General features: G+C 45.4%; 1 protein-coding gene across 5 annotated transcripts in view; it reads left to right on the plus strand.

Annotated features, from left to right (window-relative positions):
* Nucleotides 1-874: 874 nt before the first annotated feature.
* Zbtb40 (zinc finger and BTB domain containing 40) overlaps nucleotides 875-22,925 on the plus strand; it is a 67,934-nt gene continuing 45,883 nt past the window's right edge. For all 5 annotated transcript variants that reach the window (XM_041652311.1, XM_041652310.1, XM_041652312.1 and 2 more), the window contains exon 1: nucleotides 875-1,013. The gene's annotated coding sequence lies outside the window, so the exon portion shown is untranslated. The remainder of the gene's footprint in view (nucleotides 1,014-22,925) is intronic.

The raw sequence follows: 22,925 nt of genomic DNA on the forward strand, positions 1-22,925 counted from the left end.
TACTTTGTAGCCCTGGGTGTCCTGGAAGTCCTTCCGTAGACCAAACTGGTCTCAAATTCAGAGATCGGCCTGCCTCTGCCTCCAAAGCACCAGGATTAAAGGATGGGCCACCAAGCCTGACTCATTGTGTTGCTTTTTGTCAGTGTGTTTTATCACAACAAAAACGAACTACAACAGCTGGCCAGAGTATTCCGATGAGCAGAATTGTACGAACTTTACAGTCTCTGGCAGAGGGTCCAAATCGCAGTGACAGTAAATACGATAAGCCAGGTGACTGCAGCAGTCACCTATCGAGGTGGCAGTTCTACTCGATAGACTGAATTTCTGGTTTCAAACGGCGTTGCACCGAGTCCAACTGACAGCTACAGCGCTGAATATTGTCACCGCCGACGGAACAGCTGTAATCACAGAGGGAGCTCGACTCTGCAACAAGAGGCTTGCTTGGATCTGGGTCTGACATCGGTAGCAGGGACAAAAAAGTCTGCGTGTTTGACTGCCAAGACGCTAGGATCGGGGTGCAGTAAGACGAGAGAGAACAAGGGTAAAAGAATCCACGCCAAGCCCAGTCCAGAATAAGTCCCGTCCCCGTCCCGCACGTGACCGTGTTCGTTGTTATGGAAAACGGACAGAAACCTTTGTTGTCTCCAGGCTGATGATCTCAGGGTGGCCCGGGTAATGAGGGACCACACCAGGCAAACTTCTCCCAAGGAACTGGGGCGGAGTTCAGAGGTCAAGAACAGGCTAGCAGACAGCTTTCCCTGGGAGCCTACCATTGGTGGAGAGTGACCACGTGGTACAGGCACCGCCTTCTCGCGAGACCACCCCCAGCACGTGACTGGCGCGAGCACGTCGGCGTCTCTGCCCTCAGCATCCCCCGGCCCCAAGATGGCTGCCTTTTGGCGTCTTTGGCGCTGTTGAATGGAGAAAGCTTTATTGTTCCCTTCGGGCAGGAGTGTTCGTGTCCTCTATGGCGCTGTCAATAAAGAACGGCAGTTTGAATCGGTACTGAACAGGTAACCATAGAAACGGCGCTGGGACTTCGCGTGGAGACCCCTGTTGCGGCAGCGGCCCGAGAGACTCCCTGAATGAGGGGCGCCCCGGGACCCTTGCTCACTGCGGGCTACGCACGTGGCGAGCTCCGCGGGGCTCGCGTCGGTCACAGTCGCCCCTGTCCTCTGGACGTGGCCCGGGGATGGCCCTCACCCCCGGCGTAATCTCGGTCGTGAACTCCTGCGGGAGGACGCGGGACCCTGCCTGGCCACCGCGGGCCTTTTTACCCAGCTCCCCGCGACTGGCCAGCCGACGCCCCCCCTCCCAGGGCTCCCTCCCCGTCCCTGCTCTCAGCTTTTGTTTACTGCGAGACGAGAATGGTTTATCCGTTTTAAAATAGTTGTGGGGAAATAGAAGTCATATGAAATAAAACTTCAGCTCCCAGAAGTGAAGTTGCACCAAGAAGCAGCCACGTTCATTGTTTATGTGTTGTCTGGCCGCCTGCCCGACGCGGGGCGGGGGAGTGCTCGCCGTTGCTTGGCTTTTATCCCGCTTTGATGGAAAGGCCCGTGAAGCTGGAGTCATTTCTCCGTGGCGCTTTACAGAAGTTTGCCAGCCTTGGCCCGAGGCACAAGTAGATTGAGCTAACGTTCGATTGACACAATACCCTGACTTCCGTGTCACGGTCAAGCTAGTTTCTCATACTTCGCAATGTTGCCCGCCCAGTGCATCCAATAGACCATCTACTTTATGTTTACACATGACGTTGGAAATATTTTTCTTTTGCAAAAGAAATGACGTGAGATTAAGCCGTTTTGGGGTCTACTAGGTCATAGGACCGACAATCTGAGCCTAACACTGGGACCCTCCCTGTTGCCTCAGACTGCTTTCTCCCTCTGGGAGTGTTCTTTCTTGTAATTGTATCCAAATCTTGGTATTGGTTATCGCTGTGTGAGCAATCTCAGTACTTGGCATAAATTATACCCACCGGTCATGTAGACATGGTTCTTCTGTGATGGTATTTCCCAACCCCTGTCGTGTGTGTGTGTGTGTGTGTGTGTGTGTGTGTGTGTCCACGGTAGCCGAGGTTGGCCTTGGGCTCCTGACTCTCCTGCCTCTCCCTCCCAAGTGTACCCCTTGCCTAGCCCCCTCAAACATTTAACAGTTGTTTTGTTTGTTTAACACCTAGGCTTGCATAAGCGAACTTAATTAGCCATTTGCTTCTGCTGTATGCAGGTCTGATTCCTGGAAATGTACTAGTGCACAAGATAGCCCTGACCTCTGTCTCTTTGGAATTTAACTTCTTCAACGGGCTTGGGTGATGTACAGGTTCACAGAAACAGGGGTCTTCTACGGGCTTGGGTGATATACAGGTACACAGAAACAGGGGTCTTGCTGCACGGCCCTGGCTCACCTTTAACTTGAGATCTTCTTTCCTCAGCTTCCAAATGCTGGAATTGCAGTTGTACATTACCCCTGCCTGTCTGAAATAATTTCAAACCTATCTCATAGCACCATAGCAATAAATGAGTAGTTAATGCTCATTGAGCAGTTTCTTTGTGCCAGATACTGACACTAAGGCTTAATGTGAACTGTCACTTAGTCTGTGACACAGACAGTGTTAGGATTAACCTTTTACCCTGGAGAGATGGCCAGTATTACATGGTTTATGCATGGGGAGCATGGAGCTGAAGTAAACAGATCATGTCATGCTGTGTTCCATCTGTTGTCTTCCCTGCCAGCTTGTGAGGTCCACGAGAGTAATGCCACATCTTACTTTTGTGGCCTCAGCTGCTAGCCCGTGCCACAACTTGATGTTTTCAGGAAGGTAGTAAATATACAAACCTTTAGCATCCACTGAGCAAATACTTGAGAATTTGTTCAACACCACGAGCACTGGTAGAGCTGGGTGGCTTGACACATTGCAGAGTTGTTGTCTGCTCTTACGGTCTGCACAGTAGGGTGTTGTCTTGCTTATTGAAGAGAAAAATGTCTTAATAGGTCCTGAGTTTGCTTTCTGAGAGGGGGGTCTTCTTGGTCTTAAATTGGTAATGCAGCCTATCTCCTTGTCCTATTGTGGAGTGCTGGGGTACAGTGTGCTTATTATTGTATGTAATTACATCCAATTGGAAAGACTAACCCAAATTTGACCCCAGATGTGTTAAATAATAGTGAAATTTCAGATGTGTCACAAGCAAAATGAGGGGCGGGAGGATGTGTGTTTTCTATCTTTTGGGGGAGAGGGGGAGATAGATTTCTCTAGTGTTTAAATAGAGGGCAGCTTTCCCAAGTGGAATTTAATTGTTCTTTTAAATTATTTAAAAATTACATTAATTGTGCATGTGTGCACACATGCACGTGTGGTGAGATGGGGGGAGGTGCCTGGATGCGGCAGTGTGATGGTGAAAGGAAGAAGACAGTTTACGGGAGTTGGTTTTCTCCTACCACCACGTGACTTCACCATGAGGGACTGAACTCAGGTCAGACTTGGCAGCAGGTACCTTTGGTCCACTGAGCCATCCCACCAACCCAGCTATACAATTGTCTACATAGAAAGTTTTTCATCATTTTAGCACTTTAAATTTAGAACTGTTAATGTTCCTCCATCAGGGATACCTGCATTTTGGGGATGTTGGGAATGTAACCAAAGTCTGTCCCACAGCAAACATGTGCTCTGAGCCCGAGCTACACCTTCAGCCCCGATATCTGCACTTTCTTGGGACTTTTTGGGGAAATCTAGGGCGTGTTTGCAGTTGATTGTGGGTTTCCTTTCAATGTTTTCTAATGAAGCAGCATCCTTTAAGAGCCAGGCGTGGTGAGGCACACCTTTAATCTGTGCGTTCAGAAGGCAGAGGAGGGTGGATCTCTGTGAGTCCTGTGCCAGCCCACCAAAAAAAAAAAAAAAAAAAAAAAAACGAGAATCGTGAGGCTGTGTCTCAAAGAACAAAGTCGTAGCGTCTTTACCGTGGTATGGAATACTTGAAAAGCACCAGGCTTTTTGAATAGGTATGAACAGAACAAGAGCGTGAGAAACGATATGCTGTACTAAATCCACGGAGCACTGGAGCTGTCATATGGAAGAATGAATGTCAGGTTTTGCTTTATACTGTATGCAGTAACCGTGTTAGGCATGTCATCAGAAGATGTCAACCAGGCCAGCGAATGGAGCTGGGAGCTGGCCACAGAGTGGCATGTTAATGCAGTATTGAACTGCAAGCCCAGAATTAAATTGCTATTTCGGGTTTGGGTGGGACCTTTCCATCTGAGCGTTGCTGTTTCTACTTTGTGATTTGTGTCTGTTGGGTTCCAGTAAAGCGTAGGTGGTAACGCCAGCTTTGAAGCATGGTATGAAACTGCAGGAGGAGCCAGGGCACACCAATTTGTTTTCCAATCTATTTTATTTCAGTTCAGAGCATCAGTGCAGACGGCAGCCCAGGAAAACAGGCCGCACTCTGGCAACACTCAGCTGCATTTGCAGATTGAGGAAGACTGAAAGTAACCAAAGTGCAGCTTGTTTTCCTGGGCTGTCTGTCTGAGATGATGCTCTGAACTGAAGTGAAATAGATTGGAAAACAAATTGGTGTGCCCTGTTGCTCCATCCTCAGTACGCACGCTACCCCTCCCCAGCACACCTGGGGAACAATGGCATTGGCCCCTCAATCATTCTGAGCTCTCACCCCTGTGAGATTTTGATTTTCCCGAGGAAATTGAATTGGGGTATGCACTTTTCTGAACTTCCAATATCTTACCTTCCAAAGCCATCATCTGGAGAATGTGGAGACCCAAGCTACTAACCACATAGGAAGGAATTAAATATTAAGGACATTTAAGTTCAGAGATGAAGCTGTCATTTTCTTTAAGCTGTGCAGAGGGTACAGTATTTCATTCACAGAGAGCACAGAGTGTGAAGCCCTGGCAGCTCTCCAGGGAACAGAGGGCAAGGAAAGAAAGAAAGTGACTTTCCTTCTATTTCCCTAATGTTACTTAACTCGGACCCTCAAAATTTCGACCCCAAGCAACTCATTTCCTTACACAGAGTAAGTAGAGTATAGCTGATTCGTGAAAAACTGAGATCGTTAATCTCCAGGGAAATGTTGACTCTCAGTGGATCCATGAGGCCTCTGAAAATGGCTATGAATCCTCCAGAATGCCATTCTTGCAGAAGGAGAACCATCCCTTTAATCAGATCTCAGAGAGTCCTTGACCCCTCAAAAGGAGCAGAGCTGATAATGTCACACGAAACACCAGACCAAAGTCATGCAGGCAGTCCTTTGTACAGATCTGTGCCCTTGACCTGAGTTTTAGAAGTACCTTTTTAGGCTTTGTTTCTTATATGAAGTGGTCAGACATGATGGATAAACTTAAGGGCATGCTTCAAAATTCCTTGTGAATGTTAGTGCCTTACAGAAGACTAGTGAGATGTGGGTGGTGTCTCTTAGCGACCTTGTTAACAGATCTGCCTGCCTGCCTACCTGGATGGGTTCAAGTGGCACTGGCTGGCCTTAAGATCTTGAAATTCCTGATTCTCCTTGCCTTTTCATCCTGAGTATTAGGCTTACTAGTGTGGGCTACCAAGCCCAGATTGTTGTTGTTGTTGTTGTTGTTGCTGCTGCTGCTGCTGCTTCCTCTTCTTCTTCTTCTTCCTCCTCCTCCTCCTTCTTCTTAATATTTGATGTATTTCTTATTAGTGCCAGGGATTAAAATCAGCCTTGCCCATGCTCAGTAGACACCTTGTCACACAGCTTTATCACTGCAGCTAATGTATTGTTTAGAGTGACATGGAGTGAATTTTTTTTAATGTGTACAACGTGGTGGTTGACTGTGTATTACATGCCACCTTGCAGAATGGTAAAGTCTAGTTGATTACACAGTTTCTTCTTTTAGTTCACAGGAGATGGTGGTAGAAACTGCTGCTGGTTAAGCCGCTTTTCTGTTGTGTTGGTCTCTGCTCCCCTCTTTCCACCTCTGGTTAAAGCTACTATGACCTCTGTGCTGGATGTTGCAACAGCCTTGTATTGTAGCATGTAGCCAGATGCTTCATAACTACCCCTTTAGGGTATTTTATCCCGTTACATTGCCCCCTCAAAGGCCCTTCTATTGTCTGTTTCCACTGTTTCCTATTTAGTACTTAGCACTTTGTCCTGTATTTAAGAAGCATTCAGTATCCACCCACTAAATAGATGAACAAACTAGACAAGGGGAAATCAGAGAGGGTGACAGAGGCCTGCACCCAGGCACTCCTAAATCTGCAGCCACTGATGCAGAGCGGTTTGTCTACCTTAACCCATCCCAAAAATACCATTATCATAATAAAAATTGCTGTCGTTGAACACACACAAAGTACCGTGCACTGTGGCACTGTGTTTACATAACTATGTCTTGTAGTCCTGTGTGCCTTTCGTAGCCACTAGGCATTGGATATTATTTCCTCCTTTGGTATATTCACCTGAATAAGGAGCTTTCACCTATTTTATTTTAATTTTCACATTTTCTGATTCTAAGCAGAAGTGGAAGCCAGTGAGTACTAGTTTTTCTTGAGGCGAGTAGGGTCATTCAGGCTTACTCCAGTAAGTGAGCAGCCTGTGAGCCAGTCCTCATTTCAAAGAAAATGCCATACAGCAGCCCCGTGTCCATTGCACAAAATGACTTCAGCCTTCAGAGCTTCAGTACTGACTATTTGAACATTTTGTTTTTTTGAGAAGTTCATACACAAGTCCTGTGTTTAAATTATTTCTATACCACAATCTCCCCTTTCCAATTTTCCCTCGTGTCACCTGACTACCTCTCAACTTTATGACCTCTTAAATATTACTGTTACATATATGTTGCTGCTGAGTCCATTTGGTGTTGTTTGTATGTGTTTATTTTTATAATTTAAGGTCCCAATTATTAGCATTTTTTTTAAAAATTATTACTACGGTGGTACTAGGGCCTTTTGTACATGGTAGGAAGTGTTCTACCATTGAACTAGAATCTCCCAAATTCTCCTAGCTCACACTCCTATAAACTCTGAAGAACAATTCCCAGTGTATTAATTTGAGGATAAGGCTTGGGAAAGCACATGTTGAAGGCTCCATGCGAGAACTGCAGCGCTAAACTAGGCTTAGTTCTGCGTCAGGCCTCTTCACATTTGCAGCTTCAGTTGTCCTGGGAAAGGCAGGAGGGAGGGAGGCAGGCGTGCTATCCTCAGCCTGCCTGTGTTCTCAGCTTTGGCATGAGCTTCTCATCCAGAATGCTGCTCACTTCTGTCTGCAGCCAGCCAGTTCTTGCTCATGCTTTACTGCCTCTGTGTGTTCTGCCTGCTTGGCTCCTCCCTCTGGCTTTATTGGAGCCATTGGTAGTGATTGATTTTCAAAGGGCTGCCCCTGTTCTGAGTGCCCAGCTCCTAGCCCGATGTCACAAAGGTAGCAACTTTAAAGTAAGTGGCAGTGAAATTTGCTCAATTAGCCCATAGGTTTGGCATGGCACAGCAACTTTTGAGCGTCTGAGGGCCCGGCAGTCATTAAGTATGACCAGCCTGGACACAAGCTGCCCGTTCAGCTGGCCCTCTGCTGTCAGTTGCCCTCAGTTCCAGTCAGGCTAAAACCAGAGGGAGACTTCTGAAGGTCAAAGTCCAGACGGTGGAGTAATTGGCCCCTAGAGTTCTGGGTTTCTTTCCTGGGCTGCAGCATGGTGAGGATGAAATTTTCCTTGTTTCTCTTTGAACATTTTTGAGCAAATAACGATGGAATCCCACAGGCTCTTTGCCGGCGTTAAAGGCAGTGGAGAAACTACACTTTTGCATTTTTTTTTTTTTGTTAGTTCCTTAAGATAACCCTCTTGTTAGACTCCCTTGTGATGGACTGGGGGAAAGCTAGAGATAAAAGCCATTCCCAGTTCTTCAAAGACAAAGGAAGAAGTTCCCAGCACAAGCAAGGAGCGTGACGTTGCTCTGTGGAGCTCACACAGAAGGAACTGAGGACCCAATGATCTGAGCATTGCGGTAGGACATAGTGCAGGAAGACAGGCGTCTGGAGTCGTTATGTGCTTCTGTTCTTCTTTACAAAGGTGGAAGAAAAGGTGGATTTAGGCAGAGAGGGCTTTCCTCAGCTGGGTCATAAGCTCCCTGGGAGCAAAGTGTCTGTGGGTGTGAGACATGACACCTGAGCTTGGCAGAGCTCTGCTGCTTGCACAGGCTGCTCATAAAGAGATAGCAACTCATAAAGAAAAGAGTTTGGGATCATTGTTTTGGAGGTTTGGGGCTCATGGTTTGGTCCCTGGTTGGTTGGCTCTGTTGCTTTGGGGTCTGTGGTGAGGCTAAGAGCACATGGAAGACCAGACTCCTCCATGCCCTCTAGGATATACCCCAGTTCCCAGACTTTCCATGCACCCCCACCTTTTAAGTTTCCCCCACCCCCAGTAGCTCTATTCTGAAGTACAAGCCTTCAGCATGTGAGCCTGTTAGATCATTTAAGATCTATACTGTGCCAGGGCTTCACACAGCAGAGAGTAAGTAGATTTTACCATGTCCTCCGTCTTACTGGTGCTGGGGCAGAATCTGGGGCCTCAGGCATGCCAGGTAAGTGCTGTACAGAGGAGCTTCACACCTACTTTCTGCTGTTATTTATAAAACCACCTTGTTTATTGTGTGTGTGCAGTATCTCTGCAGCAGCAAGTTGTTCAGATGTGAGAAGACTAAGATGCCAAGGTTCATTGAATCTCAGGTTCTCAGGCTTGGATCTTATAATTTTCTGGAAACAGTATCATCGCCAGCATCAGACAGTGTGGGTTCATTTACTGACTGCTACTCACTGACTGGGTTATTTGGACAAATCCCTTCATTTTGCCAGGCCTCCTTTTCCTCAGTGGAAAGTGGAAACTGACCCGCTGGTTTTGCAGAGATTGTGTAAGGCCGCTTGTATAAGACACTTGCCACCATGCCTAGGGTACAAGAGATGCTTGGTAAATGTTACCTGCTATGGGTCCCTAGGGCTACCTCATAACTATCTTTCCAGAGTATCTTCCTCATTGCTTACCATTTGGAATATATGGTTGACCTGTTTGCCTATGGGTTTCATCCATGATTTAATCAACCTTGGGTTGAAAATATTTGGGGGAAAGTTCTTCTAAGGAACTTCTACAATTTATAAACACTTTCAGTAATGTAGCAGGACACAAGATTAACTAAAAAAAAAAATCAGTAGCCCTCCTGTCCATAGATGATAAATGGACTGGGAAAGAAATTAGAGAAATATCACCCTTCACAATAGCCACAAATAGCATAAAAAAATCTCAAAGTAACTCTAACCAAACAAGTGGAAGACTTGTATGACAAGAACTTTAATCTTTGAAGAAAGAAATGAAAAAGACACCAGAAAGTGGAAAGATCTCCCATGCTCTTGGGTAGGTAGAATTAATGTAGTAAAAATGGCAATTTTACCAAAAGCAATCTACAGATTCAATGCAGTGCCCAGCAAAATTCTTCTCAGACCTCAAAAGAACAGTACTCAACTTCATATGGAAAAGCAAAAAACCCAGGATATCCAAAACAATCCTGTACAATAAAAGAATTTCTGGAGGCATCACAGTCCCTGACTTCAAACTCTACTACAGAGCTACAGTACTGTACATCCTGGTATTGGCATAAGAACAGACAGGAGGATCAGTGGAACTGAATCGAAGACCTGGATATTAATCCACACACTTTCAAACATCTGATTTTTGACAAAGAAGCCAAAAAATATCAAATGGAAAAAAGAAAGCATATTTAACAAATGGTGCTGGCATAACTGTATATCAACATGTAGAAGAATGAAAATAGGTCCATGTCTATCACCATGCACAAAACTCAAGTCCAAATGGATCAAAGACCTCAACATAAAACCAGCCACACTGAACCTCATAGAAGAGAAAGTGGGAAGTACACTTGGATGCCTTGGCATAGGAGACCACTTCCTAATATAACCCCAGTAGCACAGACACTGGGACCTCCTGAAACTGAAAAGCTTCCGTAAAGAAAAGGACATGGTCAACAAGACAGAACAACAGCCTACAGAATGGGAAAAGATCTTCACCAACCCCACATCAGACAGAGGTCTAATCTCCAAAATATACAAAGAACTCAAGAAATTGATCATCAAAAGAACAAATAATTCAGTAAAAAAACAAACAGAGTACAAGACCTAAACTGAGAACTCTCAACAGAGGAATCTAAAATGGCTGAAAGACACTTAAGGAAATGTTCAACATCCTTAGTCATCAGAGAAATGCAAATCAAAACAACTCTGAGATTCCATCTTACACCTGTAAGAATGGCCAAGATCAAAAACACCAATGGCAACTTATGCTGGAGAGGTTGTGAGGAAAAGGGAACACTTCTGCATTGCTGGTGGGAGTGTAAGCTGGTACAGCCCCTTTGGATGTCCGTGTGGCGATTTCTCAGAAAATTTGGAAACAACCTTCCTCAAGACCCAGCAATACCACTTTTGGGTATATATCCATAGGATGCTCAGTCATGCCACAAGGACACGTGCTCAATTATGTTCATAGCAGCTTTGTTTGTCATAGCCAGAACCTGGAAACAACCTAAATGCCCCTCCACCAAAGAATGGATAAGGAAATGTGGTACATTTACAAAATTTGCAGGCAAATGAATGGAGCTAGAAAACATTATTTTGAGTGAGGTAACCCAGACCCAGAAAGACAATTATCATATGTACTCACTCATAAGTGGTTTTTAAGCATAAAGCAAAGAAAACCAGCTTATAAATCACAATCCCAGAGAACCTAGACAACAATGAGGACTCTAAGAGGGACTTACAAAGGTCTAATCTACATGGGAAATAGAAAAAAACAAGATCTCTGAGTAAATTGGGAGCATGGTGACCTTGGGGAAGAGGTGAAAGGGAGGGGAGCAGAGAAAAATGTAGAGCTCAATAAAAATCAGTAGAAAGAAAATATTTGGGGAAGAATACACCTGTTCTGAACATGTAGAGTTTGTTTACATAGCATTTGCATTTTTAAGAGACATAAGCTTACAGAAGGATGTGCAGGGGTAATTTGTGGAGTTCTGCACAATGTTCTGTGGGCATTGGGCATCCAAAGGTTTTGATAACTCTGGGGGACTAGAATCAATACTCATGGGTACCAAGGAGCAGCTATTTATTATTGTGAATTTAATATGAACTTAGGGCTGGGGTAAGTATTTATACCCTGGGTTTAATCCAGATCCAGTTGACCTATCAGTGAGGAATGGGAGGTATCCACAGGATGTCCTGGACCAATTACAGTGAGATCAGCTGCCCATGTAATATAGAAAGCAGGAAGGGTCTTCCTAGACTTCCACCATCAAGGAACTGCAAGCTAAAACACTCAGTTATGCAATTTGAGAACTGAGCCAGGGTCACCTGAGAAATTCCTCCTTCCCATTCTGTGCTGAGTTTTGTATGAAATTCCTCAGATCATAGCCTGTGCTCCTAAGAGAGGCCTCACACTACCCAGTTTCTCCCTTCCCTAGCTGGCTTTCATCACAAACAGCTGTGTGAGATGAACAGTGGGACTGTCTGGTCTTTGCTCTCAAAAGCCATTATACAATATCTGACACATGTATCAAAGACAAAAATAGAACTTAAAAGTGATGACACTCAGTAATAAATACAAACATTTCAGCAGGGGAACTTCTATGTTTCTCTCATTGAAGCAGTGGCCTGCACCGTGCAATACCTCCTCACTCTGATAAGTGTCTGCGAGGCTGCTGGAGCTGCTGGTTTGTATCAATTTGCAACATCTCATGAGGCAAGCCCTAAAGTCATCCCTATTTTACCAAGGAGGAAACTGAGTTCCCAAGAATAATCAATCTGCCTCAAATCTTAGTTCATTAGAGGGGCAAGCTGGTATTCACCCCTGAGCCGCTATGTCTAGGGGGCACACTCCAGACCTTTACTGGTGAGCCCACAGCCTTTAGAATCACAGCACTTAGTGGGCTGCTGGGCCCCTGCCAGAGCGCTTTCATTTGTACATTAGATGGAGATTTGGAGTTTTAGAGTTTTGCTCTGGGTTAAATGTGTAGTCCAGATGCAGTCCCTGCCGAAGAAAGATGTATTCAGATAATCAAGTTATGAGAACTTGTAAGTCATCCAGGTTTTCAGGTCAGAGCAAAAGGCCTATCAGTGGCAAAGCCAAGGGTCTTTTGTACACCTAAGAGGCTGGATTTGAAAGCATTAAAGCAGTGATTGCTTGTTGAGACTCTTGACGGCAAGATGGAAAAGTTGGCATTAAGTATAATGCAGTCACAATCCCCAGCTGCTCATTAGGCGGCCAGGTTGCTCAGGGGATTTTGCAGTGGAGTCTGTGAAGAGTAATCTGGGATGAACTGGATCAGAGCAGCGTGCCCAGAAAGGCACGTAAGTCCTGCAGAGCCTCCTTCTGTTGTAATAGGCGTGCACAATCTCTTGTTTCTATTAATTAGTCAGACGATAAGAGGGTACAAGCAGTTTGCTATGCTATTTTGATGTTTTTGCATCCTTGTATTTTGTAGAATGCCTCAAGAAGAGTTTCATTAGGAATTGAGAGAATCTGGGAAAAGCAATTAGTTGCCTTGGTTGGTTGTTAGAGGCAGGGTAGGAATCCGATGCCTGCCCCCAGCTTGGAGTTGTGAAAACCAGCCTTCCCAGTGATCCTTAATTTTCTTTTTAAAATTTTAAATAGTTTTTTAAACATTTATTTTTAATTGTGTGCATATGTGTAGATTAGTGTATATTTGTGCAGGTGTTCGTGGAGGCAAGCAGCATCAGATCCCCTGGAAGTGTAGTTTCAGGAGGTTGTGAGGCACCATCTTCTGGAAGGACAGATGTGCTCTTCTGCACTGAGCCATCTCTCCAGCCCCCCTTTCTCCTCTGTTTCCTTGAGGATCTGAGGAAGTGGTGCTGATGCTGGTGCTGGCAGCTGTTTGAGTGATTGAGTATGTACTGCATGTACTGTGCTTACCCAGCCTTTCAGTAGCCCTGTTTGGGAGCAAGAAAACAGCTATATAGATTCCATGATTTGTAACATAGTTTTGTTTTTCAATTGGAATTCACACCACACTGTAGTTTGGTTTGACTACTAAGCCACACCTGGGGAGAGAGAACTCCTTCCCCCAGAAAAAGATGCAGTTGGGCATCTGTGGGCAGTGTAAGGAATTTGTGACTACTCTTTCCCTACACAGTGTGGCCTTAAACCCCACCCTAGACTTAAGCAAATTCCCCTCTGACAGTGTCCTATTTCCTAAGCTTGCTACATAGCAGAGTGTAAATGTTTAGTGAGTGAACTGTGTTGGAGAAGCAGCAGCATTTCCCTCACACTACTAAAAAATCTTAAAGTGTCTAACTTTTTCCAGGAAATTTATTTAAATGTAATTTATTAGATCTAATTTATTTAGATGTAATTCAGTTTAAATTGTGTGGTTAAATATCTGTAGCTATTACTTCAGACTTCATTTCCTCCCTGCAGTCTGTGGTAACCACTCACTCTTTTGCAGTTCTTATGAGTTTTCCTTCTGTGGACATTCTCGTGCAGTGTGTAGCATGTGGTAAGCATGCACTGCTTTCTATGGCTGAATGTTATTCCACCTTATAGATGTGGGCTGTGCTGATGCGTTTGCATTAGGTTGTTGGCACTGCCTGCTGTGTTTCGTGTTCCAGTCCATACCATTGCAGAAGTTTCTGTGTGGGTGTTTGTTTTCAGCTCTCTTGTGTGTTTACCAACAATGGAGCTGCTGGGCCATTTGAGGTTTTACTTTTTGTCTTGAAACAAAGTCTGTGTGCCTGAGCCCCCTGAGTGGCAGATTATAGGTGTGCATCATATATCAGGTGAGTGTGTTTAGCTTTTTGAGGAACTTCCAAATTGTTCCCCAAGGCGGCTGCACCATCTACATGCCTGCCTTCACTCCGAAGGTTTCCAGCCTTGCCGCATGCTCAGCAGCACTTGTGTTTTCTCTCCTTGTCTGCTCCCTTGCAGCCTGGTGCTCATTGGCTGTTTGGTCAGCCTAACGAACACGCCTGTTCAGTCCTTTGCTCACTTTTGGGTTGGCTTATTGGTCTTTCGTTATTGTGAAAGCTAATTCTTCTATGCCGTCCTTTTCAGATCGACGGTTTCTATGTGATGTGTTTCTGTTCTATGAGTTACCCTTTTACTTTCTCAATAGTGTCCTTTGATATAGAAAAGTTGGTTGTTTAGTTTGTGTGATCCTATGTAGCCTAGGCTGCCTTAAACTCCTGATCCTCCTGTCCCCACTTCCCAGGTGCACAGAATATAGGTGTGTGCCACCATGCTCTGAAAAGCTAAGATGACATGATATCTGGGTTCTCTCTTGTCTCCGGTTACTTGTCCTTTGGTATCATAGAGAACTTTGTCCAGTGCTCAATGTGGAGCCTAGGCTCTTATACATGCTAGTCAAGCAAGCACACTTCTGATGAAATATACCCCAGCCAACAGCCTGTTTAAATGGCTGCATAGTATGGCTCTATACTGTATTTACTTAAAAATATTTTGTATTTTAAATTTTTAAAGTTTTTATTTTTTTTTTTGTGTGTGTGTGTGGTTTTGTTGTTGTTTTACCATTAACACTGTTGCTTTCGGGCTGGAGACATGGCTCAGAGGTTAAGAGCATTGCCTGCTCTTCCAAAGGTCCTGAGTTCAATTCCCAGCAACCACATGGTGGCTCACAACCATCTGGAATGAGGTCTGGTGCCCTCTTCTGGCCTGCAGGCATACACGCAAAACAAAATATTGTATACATAATAAATAAATATTTAAAAAAAAAAAAAAAAAAAACACTGTTGCTTTCAATACAGTGCGGGTGAACATTTCACTTTCTTTCTCTGTGTTGTCAGAATTCTAGAATGAATCTATTTTTTTTTTCTATCAGGGATTACACATTTTGTTATTATGTACCTGATATGTAAATTCATTTTGGTAAAACAGTCAAGTAGCGGCACAAGTAAATACATCATTCTCCATCCCCAAATATTCCTATCCTGCCAAAGGGCATTTTTCTCATTCTAGATGAGCAGGTCGGCTCCATATGACTTACCAGTATGTACTTCCTCAGCATCATGTGAGTGCCCACTCATTGCTCCCTCTTTTGCATTAACATGCTGGCATTTTTATAATGTGAGCATCTAAGCTGGGGTGGTCCATCACCTAAAATCCCAGCTCTGGGAGGTAGAGGAGCAAGAGACAGAAGTTCAAGGTCAGCCTTTGCTACTTAGCAGGTTTGAGGACTACATGAGACACATATACACACTCCCTTCAACACTTATTGAATATTTCGTGTCGACAACACTGTTAAGATGCTAACGTTCAGTAATTAAAATGACTTAATCCAGGTCATGGAGTTTTCCAAGGAAGTTTAACAGTGAGTCCTATGTCATAAAACTTCTTCTCAAATATTACCATTGAAATTTTTTTCTGATTTAATTGCCTTCAAATTGTATTAATGTTCTTAATTTTCTTAAAACAATCTTATTTTACATACCAATCCCAGTTCCCTCTCCCTCCCCTCCTCCCACTTCCCCCACCTTCTGCCCACCCCACCTCCAACCACTCCTCAGAGAGGGCGAGGCCCATGGCGAGTCAGTCAACAAAGTCTATCACATCACCTGAGACAGGACCAGGCCCTTCCCCTTGTATCTAGGCTCAGCAAGATATCCCTCCATAGGGAATGGACTCTAAAAAGCCAGTTTATGCACTAGGAATAAATACTGGTTCCACTGCCAGTGGCCCCACAAAACCGCCCAAGCAACACAACTGTCTCCTACATTCAGTGGGCCTAGTTCGGTCCTATTCAGGTTCCCTAGCTGTCAATCTGGAGTCAGTGAGCTCCCACTAGCTTGGGTCAGCTGTGGGTTTCTCCATATGGTCTTGACCCCTTTGCTCATATTATTGCTCCTCCCTCTCTACAACTGAGGAGTTCGGCCCAATGCTTAGCTGTGGATCTCTGCATCTGTTTCCATCAGTTACTGGATAAAGGTTCTGTGATGACAGTTAAGGTAGTCATGGATCTGATTACAGGGGAAGGGCAGTTAAGGCACCCTCTCCACTATTGCTTAGATTCTTAGCTGGGGTCATCCTTGTGGAGGAGTTCCCTGGTAGAAGTTTCCAGGTCACTTATATATTCTATCCTGTCATCTGCAGATTGTGAAAGTCTGACTTCTTCCTTTCCAGTTTGTATACCCTTGATCTCCTTTTGTTGTCTTACTGCTCTAGCTAGAACTTTGAGTACTATATTGAATACAGAATGAATGGAGAAAGTGAACAGCCATCCTTCTAGTGTCAGTGGTTGATATTTTAATCACAAAGAAGAAATAAAAACGTCCAATGCCATGACACAGAGCCCTCCCTGCTGAGGGCCTCTGTTGTTTTGCTAGGAGTTAGGTGTTTTAGTTTTGACCCAAATACAAACATAAGATCCAGAAGCCAGGATCCTGATTCTGGCCCTAGCATTACTTAGGTACATGAATGACTTGCTGGTAGTCCTTGCTGAGATCCAACTCACTATCCTTCCACCTTTGTGTGGTGAGGTACCATCACACCCAGCTTTCATCACCTTCTTATAAAGATCATTTCATGGTGGTATACATTGATGCATTCATTTCCTAGTTTTAATCTGGTGATGAATGATAGGAAGGTGGGCTGAGTATTAAGTGAGTGAGGCATGTGGAGAAAGCCAGGGAGGAGTGAGGTGAGGGGAGCAGAGAGGGAATGAGGGGCGAGTCTGTTGTAGCCAGTGTGTGGTTGGCAGCCTGAAAGGGAACAGGATGAAGATGAGTTTGAAGTGAGCTTCCTTGGGCTTAGGCAACTTGGAAGAGGGAGAGATCTGATCTGTTACAGATAGATGCTCAGAGCAAATCAAGGCCTTGGCCAAAGTCAGTGAGGATCCTCTTTGCGTTCTGATGGAGCCATCAAAACCTCAGCTCATGGCCAGTGCTCAACAGAGTCCTGTGTGCACCTGTCACAGGAGAGACTGGGCTGCAGAAGAGTATGGGACATCAGTGGCGGGAAGAACAAGACACTGTCATTTGGCATTGCACTTTGATCCCAAAACTTGCCTGCTGAATTTGGAGCCCAGCATTTACTTTAATGACCAGGTGATTTGCAGGATTTTCTCTAAATGTCAGTTCCATATAGCCAACTTCTTGTTGTTCTCTCTGTGATTTGTAAAGGGCTTTCTGATGTTTTCTGCTCCAGCTACTTGCATCTTTTTGCAGATAACTGCAAAGAATAGGCATAGATTACATTATGAATCGATTCTCTGATTTATATTGAGTTATTTATGTTTCTTAAGTCCAGCCAACTGTGAGACTTTGAAAGGTTAGTTGGTGTATCTGTAAGGCTGATAGCCAAGTCAGACCTTTTGGTAAATTAAGTTCAAGCCATCTGGGGAAGTTTCTTGGCAGCCAGCTAGCTGGCCTATGCCAGGAGCACTTTCCTAGATCCATAGCGTCACTCAGTCTCCAGCAAAGTGCAGTAAGGCTCCTCAAATGGAGGCGCTCCCATCAGGGCAGCTAGCATTTCATCTCTCCTGGGAGAGGCTTGGGGAGCCCAGAAGCCCTGGCAACCAGATAAACTGAGGCTTTAAGTGAGAACAGGGAGCCAGGGGTTGAGAGGATAGCTTAGTGGAGAAAAGCCCTGACTGTATAAGTCTGGTGACTTGGGCTTCATCCCATCCACCATATGTTCTAGTTCCCTTTCTGTTGCTGTCATAAAACACACTGACCAAAAGCAGCTAAGGAGGAGAGGGTTCATTTCAGCTTACAGTCTGTCACTGAGAGAAAACGGTGGAGGAACTTGAAAACTTGAGTTTTCCAGTGCAGAAATTTGTAAACAGAAACCGTGGAGGAGGAGAACTGCTTGCTGGCTTACATACAGGTTCGTGCTTAGCTATCCTTGTATATAGCCCAGGATCAACTGCCTGGGGAAAGCTGCTCACAGTGGGCCAGGCTCTCCTACATCAGTTAACAATCAAGACAATTTCCCACAGAAATGCTCATAGGCCAGTCTGATCTGGGCAGTGCCCCAACTGACACCCCCTTTCTCGGGTTACTCTAGGCTGTGACAGTTATCTAGGATATCACATAAAGCTAAAAAGAAAGAACTGACTCCACAGGGTTGTGCTCTGACTTCCACATGTATGCTGTGACATCTCCCCACTATCTAATAATAAATGATATTTTAAGGATAAAGAGCCAGGCAGGTCTGCATTTGAGCTGTGCCTAACATTAATGACTCCTGTACAGTCTTGGCCAAGTTCCCTTGTTGGATACCAATTTCCTTTACTGTAAAATAGAGATAGTAACTTTCTATCTGATGGGGATGTCAGGAGAATTAAACAGGAGGTGGAAAATGCTTAGCATACACAAGACATTAGTCCTATGCTCCCAGCGTTGGTGTTTGAGACTCAAGGATATGGAAAAGGGCAGGTCTAGTGGACTGGCCAAAAATGATGTTTTAATTTCCTCCTGCCCACCCGCTTGATGAGAAGGAGTTCCTGTCCTAGGAGTCTGGGGATACCCCTACACAGAAAATCTGACAGTTGGAGGGTGAGAACAATGTGCAGTTTGCAGGAGCCCATGCACCAAGTGCATGTGGGAGGCAGCTTTTGTAGTATTCAGAAGATGTGACCGGCTTCTTCAGCTTCTCTGGGAGAGCTGAAACCCACTACTGAGAGACAACTAGGAGCTGCATGTGGTCTCTGATAGGAAAATTGTTCTGCTGAGTGACTTAGAGCTGAGTGGGGAGAGGTTTTTTGAAAGCTTCCCAGTATTGTTAAATTCCAAGGCAGCGTGCAATATTGAGTTTTAATTTTTGACTCCACAAAAGAGAATAGTGGTCTTGAATGCCATTAGAGGCAGCTTTGAGGATCTTAGCAGGCTGCTGAGTTGTGTGGAGGAAGACAGATGCATTGTGTTTAGAGAAGAAATGCCACAGTAGGTCATGCATAATGGCGTGAGCCAAGATCTGTTCACTGTGCTCAGTTCTGCTTATTTATGGCTTGTGTGTGCCATCTTCAGAGGCCTAACCAGGTCCCAGTGACTGCTTAAGTAAGGAATAGCTTGCCCTGAAAATGAGCCTCGTTGGGTCTAGTTAGATTGGTAGCAGTCAGGGAAGTGAGAGGATCTTGGAAGACTAGAATGTTGGAATGCAGGCCAGAGGCACTTGGGATAGCGCCAAGAGGCTATGGAGCTGTTTACCCAAAGCTGGCCTGGCTGTAGAAGTCTCTGTATTCTGTAGATTATTCCCAGAGATACGAGAGCGTTGTAGCCATTCTTGTTTTGACTAGAGCCAGTGCAAAAGGGAGGGATGTGTGAATGGCTTGTAACTTATAGACATGAGCTGTTGCTTTAACATATTTGAAAATAATTAGATATGAATGGATGTGACTTGAAGCTAGGCTGCGGCAGACAGTACCTGGCTTCTACATAGTATCCGTGTCATCCTGAGCTATTAGAAGTGTAGAATCTCGGACTTCACACTAGAACTTCTGGGCCAGAATTTCCTTTGACAAGATCCCCGTGTGATTCTTGGGCACATTAAAGTCTGAGAAGTTGCTCTGGTGGATGAGAGGACTTGAGTTTCAAGTCAGACACATTCACTGCCTGTATTAACTGCCTGTGCCCTTGGGCGGTTACTTAACGTCTTCACTGTCAAGGCCTTGTTGTGAACGGAGTTTAGTGCTTACTGGGTTGTTAGTATGAAAGAGCTTAAGAAGTGCTTAGAAACGTAGTGTGGCGCATCATTATGGTGGCTGTTAGTGATTCTTTGAAAAGTGACAGCCTCGTATAAACTGGTAGACTATGAAAAAGAAAGACCAGGATGTGGTTAACATTGACTGGAGGCATGATTTGGCAGTTTTAGAAAAACTGGTCACCAGATATAGTGGCAGTGGAGGGGCCAGCCTGGGTTGTATGGCAAGAACCTGGGTTAAGAAACCAAGTGCTGGGACTGTTGCTCAGTGGTGCAGCATTTGCTCAGTTAGCACCTGGAAAGCCCTTAGTTCCATCCCTAGAACCTCAGCAAAGGGATAAACGGAGAATGGAAGGGAAGAGAAATACAAGGTCTTCGGAGCTGCTGTGTGGTAGATCTGGTTGATTCCCTGACCAGTCTCCTGGAGGAGAGACTGGAGATGCTTCCAGTAGGTAACCAGTAGTTGACAGCTCAGTTCGTGGGAAAATTGCCTGCAGAGGGGGTGGAGAGCTAAGTCTTAGCAACCAGCGTGGCAGTGCATTGTAGACCACATAACCATGGCTTGCGTGTTGAGGCCCCAACTTAATTCAGGACTTAGCCCTAATGTATTAGCTCTTTGGTCCTTTCCCAGGGTATTTAATATCTTGGTGCTTTAGTTTGCATCTGTACACAAGGGTAGATGGGATTGTGAGCTGTAAATCTTAGTACATAAACAAGCTACGTATCTATGCATCTCCTTGCTCAGGAGATAGCCTCCCAAGTCCCTTAAGGTATGTGCTGTGCCTGGGCTGGCCCTTAGACCCTCCCATGCTGGAGTTCTCTGAAGCTCTTCTGGCTGCTTGGAATTCCCAGTGACCTTTACAAAAGACCGCTGGCCCATTGAGGTGTTGCTCTACATTTGGGGCAGAATGATGCCAACGGTGATGGTAACATTAGAAACAACAACTCCACGTGAGAGACACTACCGTGAACCCCAGAGTAGCACAGGGAAATCTGAATTCCTTACACTGCAGCTCTGCCTACCAGGCACTCAGTGTTAGAGAAGATACCAAATGACAGCTGCTTTTGAACTTGAGAATCCAGGCCTGCTGAAAGCTACAGTTACCCTTTTCTAACCTCACCAATCCTCCTCGCATTCTCAGAAATAATTGCCAGGGCTTCTCTTTTAACTCGGCTGATTCCTCAGATACCTTACATTTTAAATCATCTTTTCGTGTGGAGCAATCCCCCATTTCTTGTCTCCGAGTGTGTGATCTTTGCTCTAATTATGTTGAGAGTGCCAGTTACTTCACCTGGCTCTGGTTGTTTGTGAGATACTAAATAGCCACAGGGTTAAGGCAGACTAGGATCAGAGAGCAGCTCAGCCTCTCAGGACCTCAGTTTCCTCCCTTGAAAAGGAGGAGATTGGACTAAGGTCATCTGGTCGTGTGACAGGAGTACGTGACAGATGAAGTAATGAACTCCTGCACCGCGAAAGTAACTGAAAGGGCTCTCCAAGGTCCCTCAGCTCTCTGGCTACCACAGAGCCCAGGCAATGAGACAGAAGGCAAGATTGCAGAGTGTAGTAATAGGGGGCGGCAGGGCTGCGTCCCCCACACCCGGCCGCCCACATATCTAGCTTATGCTCCGAAATAACAACACACAAACTGTATTCTTTTAATCACTGCTTGGCCCATTCTCTTCTAGGCTAATTCTCACATATTAATTTAGCCCATTCCTAATCATCTGTGTGTAGCACCCCAAGGTGCGCTTACCGGGGAGATTCTAGCCTAGTCCATCCTGGGTCCGAGCTTCATCCCGGGAGCAGGGCATGGCGTCTCTCTCAGGCGTCTGCTCCGGAGAGCAGAGCTGTCGAGACTCTGACCTCACTTCCTCTTCCTCCCAGCGTTCTGATCTGTTTACTCCACCTACCTATGTCCTAACCAATAAAATGGGCCAGGGCAGTTCCTTTATTAGCCAATGACCTTCCTCCATCAGCAGAGGAGTTGGGAATTATCACTAGAGACAATAAAGCAAGAGGTGGAATTAGTAGGGGATCCAAACTGGCAATCCTTGACCAAGAGTTCGAATAGCTTTCCCTCCTGCAGTAGAAGTCCAAACTTTGGGCACCTGCAGCTGGCGCCTGATAGACAGTGTGGGTAGGATATCAGGTCACCTGTCCTTGCTGTTGGTCCCTCTGCTGGGTCCACCTGTCCTCTCACTCCTACGGCTTTGACTCAGTTTTACTCTTCCTATTTTGGAGGCTTTGCCTGCAGAACTCAGGTGCCCTTTCCTCTGCTCTGTATTTGGCCACATCTACTCTGCTGCTGTTACATGCTGTATTGGAGACCTCTGTCAGCTGTGCCTGGTGCAGTGCCATGGGCCGAGTGTCTCCTCTGGCTAGTGCACCTGACCTTTGCCCTCACCTGTTGAGGTCATACTTTAGTGGCAGTTACAGCTCCACCCTTTTCCCTTTTCTTGCTGCTCAATGGAGGCCATGCCCATCCATTCTCTCCTTCCCTTCCTCTCTCTGGTCTCTTACAGACTGAGCTGGTTTGAGAGTTCTGTTTCAGTTCTGCTGCTGCTGGGTGGACCATGTGCTCCCTGTGGACCAGGGTCTTGGCTCCCACACAGCACTTAGGGTATGCCAAGTAGTTGGTGGTGTGTGGGCTGCTGCCCTGAGGCGGGATCTGGTGCTCCGCTCTCTGGTGGTGCGGCAGAGGCCTTCCTTCACTTGCCTGCTGCTGTGGAGGGCAGAACTGTTTCAGTTCCGCAGTGTATGTGGACATTGGAATCTCCAGCGTTATTCCCTTCCACGTTCCTTAGAGAGATGTCACCTTCCCTCCAAACGTGACTTTGCCCCACTTGCCTTCCCCGGTTTGTGTTCTGTGGAACGTAAGGAACCCGAGACTTCCAAATCTTCTTTGGAAGGAGTCAGGATAGAAATTTAAATAAATATTCTTTATGCCCCTTTTAGAAAGCTGGCCTAGTTTTCTACTTTGTGTTGAATTCCCATTTGTGTTTTGGGTCATTATACAGCACTTGGTTCAGCCAATTAAGTTTCTTCTGTCTGGCGTCTTTATTCTGAGTCAGTATAGCCTTTTCTTGAGGCTTTAATAGTGTTCCTTTGAGAAGCATCCTTCTTTCTGGAGTTCTTTCTTGTTGCTTAAACGTTTTCCCCATGGGACCTTTGACAATTTCCCCAGCCTAGCAATTTCTGCAAGTGCTTTGTAACATACTTTATATTGCTCCTG

The sequence above is a fragment of the Microtus oregoni genome, unplaced genomic scaffold (assembly GCF_018167655.1).
Source record: "Microtus oregoni isolate MIOR12 unplaced genomic scaffold, Mior012 000005F_ref0000423, whole genome shotgun sequence".
NCBI lineage: Eukaryota > Metazoa > Chordata > Mammalia > Rodentia > Cricetidae > Microtus > Microtus oregoni.